The sequence below is a fragment of the Nannobrachium achirus genome (genome assembly GCF_963921795.1).
Source record: "Nannobrachium achirus genome assembly, chromosome: 9".
NCBI lineage: Eukaryota > Metazoa > Chordata > Actinopteri > Myctophiformes > Myctophidae > Nannobrachium > Nannobrachium achirus.
This window is the reverse complement of record NC_137818.1, coordinates 7583284-7589185: the sequence shown is the minus strand read 5'-3', so window position 1 is coordinate 7589185 and position 5902 is coordinate 7583284.

Genomic DNA, 5902 nt, shown 5'->3' with positions numbered 1-5902 from the left:
GAGATGTGAGGGGGGGGGGGGGGGGGGGGGGGATAGTGGTTGAGTTTGGCAGGATATTCGTCTTTATGTAACGGAGGGATGGAATCATACATGTTTATAATAGAATAATTAAAATCCTGTTTTCTAAACAGAAAAGGTTGTCCTGTGGTGTTTCTCAATACGTATGAAGAGAAGCAACCCGCACTCACTTGTTCATTAAGAGTCTTTTTTAATATCGAAACAGCAGCAGCAGTAGTCAGTATAGTCACTAGTCAGGACATGAGTAGTCTCGCGTAGCCAGACAACTATTCCTCAATCTCCGAATGCTAGTATATAGAGTCTGGAACGACAGCTCCCGAACGGCGAGTATCGGAAGTAGCCACTGCTGCACTGAACTGTAGTCCCACTGGAAACATAACAGAAACACAATAGCTCAGACAAAGTCATTTGAGCGGCCTATTCTTGTTATGGGTGTATAGTTTAAGAAAACGTTTGAAAACATCATGGAGGTAACACCAATAACACCAGAGAAAGACGAAATAACGCCCCCATGAAATATTGAAAGGAGACTTAACGCTTCCAGTAGGACTTGTTGTTGTTACTGCACCAAGGGAGCGGGTGCGTCACATCCGCTTTATCTCGCACTCATCGTTTCTATTTCCGTTTGCCAGACTGTACTGTATGCCGGGAGCATTTGCCCAAATCGCGGAGGCAACAGTCTGGCCTCGCGAGACTAGGACATGAGCAACAGACGCGTTTCGTCCCTTAGACCATCATCAGTGTTACTGAGTACGTTTCAGTGTTGCTGAGTACGTTTCGGCCCTTACACTGTCATCAGTGTAAAGCCCTTTGCACACAGGCGCGTTAATCCGCACGGATAAAACTGACAATTTCATTTTTTTAAAAGAAAACAAAGATTCTCTACGACCTCATGCACACCGGATCCGAATTAGCCGTGCGACGAGTGGCTGCGGCCGTGCGTTTTTTTCTCGATCGAACCCAGTTCGATTTGTGCGTCTTGTCGCATGCTGTAAAAACTCATCACTCCTTTTATGACTCCTTTTGGGATCCGCAGCGCCGATTCCGCACAGCATTGCACACCAAATCTAATGCGTTTTATTCATACAGCAAACGAAAAAAACGCAACTGTCCTGTGTGCAAAGGGCTTTACTCAGTAACCCTGATGACGGTCTAAGGCATACATGGGCAACTGGCGGCCCGGGGGCCACATGCGGCCCCCACCTTCACTTAATGCGGCCCTCAGGTTCATATCCGAATACTGATATATTATTGATTTCAGCTGTTATAATTCCAAACATGACCTGCTATACGTCAGTCTATATTAGTAGCTTAACTCTCCTACTGCCAGATTATTTATTTATTTATTGGGTCTGGTGCCATCAAAAAGCGGCTTACCTTTGCGACGTTATAGTAGATAGACAGACATTTATTTATTTATTTATTTTTTGATTGTGCAATAGTGCACTTTGGTCTGCCAGGCAGCAGAGGGCGGCGTCATGCGAGAATGAATGTGAATTTGCCTGTTATGTGTTGCCGTACATTCAGAGCAGTCACTGGCCACAGAGCCTTACAGCCAGAGGAAATCAACAAGGAAGTGAATTGGTCTCCGTTGATGTTAACGCATAATGGATTTTTTACACCATCACCGCGGAAAATGTGTTTACAGTACACGGCGGCGCGACCCCTCATCAGCTTCAACAAGGTAAACGAACGAACGAACGCGAACGAGTGCCGTATTGGCGCGGAGGTCTCTTGAGAATTGGGGCGAACAGGAACGTCCAAAGCAGTAGGAGAGTTAATGACTAGCATAGTAGTATTAAAATGTAATTTTGTAATGTCTGTATTTGTATTTAGGTTCATAAAGTTGACATGAGTATATAACTAAATGTGTTTGAAATTTTATCAAAATGTTACTTTTGAGGATTCCAAATAAAAAAATAAATCAGGATTCCAATTCAAAAGAGGCAAAAATAGCCGATCTACAAGCTCAAAACGCATCGCAGCGCGATGCGTTTTGAGCTTGGAGATCTGCTATTTTTGCTTCTTTTTTATGTGATATGACGATGTAGCAATATGCATTGTGGCCCTCTGCAGTGAAGGTGGAAATATAGTGGCCCTCGCCATCATCAAAGTTGCCCACCCCTGGTCTAAGGGCCGAAACGCGTCTGTTGCTCATGTCCTGACTACTGCTGCTGCTGTTTTGATATAAAAAAAAAGACTCTTAATGAACAAGTGAGTGCGGGTTGCTTCACTTAATACGTTTCACCCGAATTCCGCACCCGAGAGACCCAGAAATACGGCAAAGTCTGCAACGAGTGAGCGAACCAGTTCGTTGAAGTGTTTCTCAATACCTCAGTAGGGATGGAGGAGCTCCAAACACGAGTCTGTTACAAACTCCACAACCAGCCAATCAGTGTTGATGTTGTCCCGAGACACGGAAAATGTTTTGGGTGTTTGGTTTTGGGACTCCTTTTTTTCCCAGGTGTTTCGCCTTGATTCTGATGTGAGGTCGCGTGACGTGGCATTTTTCCAACGCTGACCAGTGCGACCAAAGTGAAGCGACTGAAACGATTGAATCGGCTTCAGGTTTGATGGCACATGTTTACACCATTGTAGGAGCCAAAAGGGGTTAAAGGGGAAGACCACCCATTTTCAATATTGAACTTAAATGTCATTAATATACCTTAGAGGAGTTGTGTGGAAATAAAAAAAGGTCCCCCTCTTCTGTGTTGCCTAGAACTGGAGGATTGATTTTGAGGTTTGTATTGCAAATCACAACGTGATGACATCACACCTTTGTACTTTATATTAACGACATAGTTCAATATTGAAAATGGGTGGTCTTCCCCTTTAAAATGGTATGTGGGCACTGATTGATTGGCGACTGGTGGAGGCACCACATTGGCACCTCGTCTCATGGGAGTGTCACCTTCAAGGGTGGTTATGTCCATGGTTATGTCCATGGAGGTAGGGTGAGCTGGGGGTGAGACACTTTTGTTGACAGCACTATAGCACTTTCATATTGTTGTAATTTTGCTCACTGCTAATTTATTTTCATACACATATTTATTGCATATATATATATATGAACTTTGTAGAATATATGGACGAATATAAACATTACCAATAAAAGGAGCAGAGCATCCTGAGCACTTTACACTTTTTATTTTATTTATTCTCCGCTTTGGAAGTACCTCTGCGTACCCCCACTTGAAAACCACTGAGTAAAAGGTGGTTGCACACTGCTGCGTTTTTTCAGACACATTCTGAGTGAATTTCGGAGCACTTGAATAAAAAAAAATCTACCTCACGCTATGTCAATCACGTTTGCACACTGTCTCCCGTTTAGTATTTATTTTTGGACCAAGGTTGATTTTTTCCCCCCGATTTTTACAACCATCGCCACTGGGTCCCTTGCTCTCTCCTCTCTCTCTCCTTCCAAAACGCAAGGAAAACATTCAGCAGTGTGCAAGCAGCTTAACAGAATGACACGTTCACTCTGCCATTGGAATGACTAATAACTCCAAGCAGATACAGGAGGTCAGCCAGAGATGGTGAGTCTTAATAATAATAATAATGAATTGCATTTTTATAGCGCTTTTCTAAGCAAGTTGCGAACTCAAAGCGCTTACAATGGTTCATTCATTCATACATTGGGTCTTGACATTTTTGTCTTGGGTTCTATCTGTCTGATACTATAAACGGTAGGGGTGTAAGAATAGTAACTGCATCGAAATATCGTTTTTAACTTAAAAAATCGAAATATATCGAAATGAAAACGGCTAAAATCAAATTGCATCGTTTGAATTTGTCTCGTATCGAATCGGCAGTGAAAAGAATCGATTGTATCGATACTACCTACTTGGGCATTGTATTTAGCATTTTTAAGAAGAAAGAATTAAAAAGAGTGGTTTAATAACTTTTCCTTTCCATAGCTACACTGGTCTATCGATAAATCTGTGTGTGTAATCTCTGGGTTCATGTCAAGGTGCAGGTTTGTCAATATACAATGTTCATGTATTTGCCAGATAATCACTGTGTTTACTTATTTATATCCATAATAATACATGTTTCCCATAAAAACCTGCACTATCCACACCTTTCACACAGATTTAATTTCTTTGCTAAATAGTTACTATATCGATTTCAATTCATTAAATTGAATCGTACCGTATCGCCATGAATGAACCAATATAGTCCATGTATCGTATTGTCAACCATGTATTGTGATATATATCGAATCGATGTTAAAATGTATCGTTACACCCCTAATAAACGGTGATATCTCTGCTGAAGATTTTTAACTTGGTCATTGAGGGCAAGTGCTATACGGTAGAAGGGGGGAGACGTGAAAGGCTTAAGTGCACATGCCGGGGAGTCCCGTGAATAACTCGAGTTCTATCCACAACTTTCCCGCGTCCCGTCGTGCATTGTGCAGAAGGTGTGCGGCAGTTTCCGGCGTCGCAGCCGAGAATGATCTACAAGCTCACAACTGTTGCATCTGCGACGCGGTGTGAGCTTGTTTGTCTGCTGTTAACCGGAAGTGTCCCACAGATAATGCTACAGTAAAGTCTCGTGGATATAAACTGTAGTTTCCACAAAAAACAATCACTCAATCTAATTAACCAACGTTCTTTTGCTATAATTTTCTTTTTTCATATGAAATAAAGGCCGGGAAAAAAAGCAAAACGTCACAATGACTAGCTGTTAAAACAGTTCACACATTGGTACAAATCATGTCATCTTACAGAATTGGACTGAAATGGACCATTCATCATGACTACTTTAATTTGTTGATTTTAATTGTGTAGGCCTACTTTCTCTCAAGTGAAATATTGTACTTGTAACGTTGGGTTCGAGTATTGTTGCATAGACGTCAACTTTACGTGCAGGCATGGACGGAATAACCCCTGCGAGGGCCCCTGGCCAAAAAAATGTTAGGGCCCCCCACCCTCCATCATAACCCCCCCTCCCTCCTGATGCACACTACCCAGCTCATATTTTAACTCATTGAATGCCCTTTTCAAGATGGCCGCCAAGTACTAGGATGCCACGTTCCTAAATTTCTAGTGCACGGATCAATTTTTAGTGCACGGATCGTGCACACCCATGCACCATATATGCACCATATGTGTAGTACTTTTTAAGCCATGATGATCATCTGTGGACCAAGAAAGCACCTGTAGATAACAGAGGAGGGGCCCACACATTAGATTTGTAATTAATGTATACATTTAATTTTAGTAAATTGTCAATGACCACGCGGCCCAGTTCCCCCAAGGGCCCCTGGCAACGGCCCCACCGGCCCAATGGTTAATCCAGCCCTGCGTGCAGGAGGAAGGAATACTCAGGACGAGGGATACCAAGTTATCATCTTTACTTGTCAGAATGGCAATAATCAATAGTAGGCTACTCACAGCTTTTAGTGGACTCTAGCTTCGGTGCAGAGGAACGTACTGTAGGTCCACACCAAAGCCAGCGAGCGTCACAATCACAATGAATGAACTACAAGACCCAGAAACTAAATACCTGCCAGAGACATGTCCCCGCCCCCACATACATGTAACCCAATAGCAAGGTGAGATACTGAGGTTAATATAAGGGAATCACTTATGCTATAACAATTAACTATAAAGTCATTACTGGCAGCTAAATAATAATGCAATATGAGGCATACAGGAACGATATTATAGCACCAGCATTACAGTATTTCTATATTGTATGCCGGCACGGACGCAGCCAGTCTTTATGAGTAAGGCTGTCGTTGTCTGGGTTGCAAAATTATGGGTACAATTCCATACATTAAAATGCAAAAAGCATGGAATACAGAAATCGCTTTGATAACTGGAGAAATGTAAGACCTAGCCCTGAAACATGACGGTGTAAGACCCATCTGTACTAA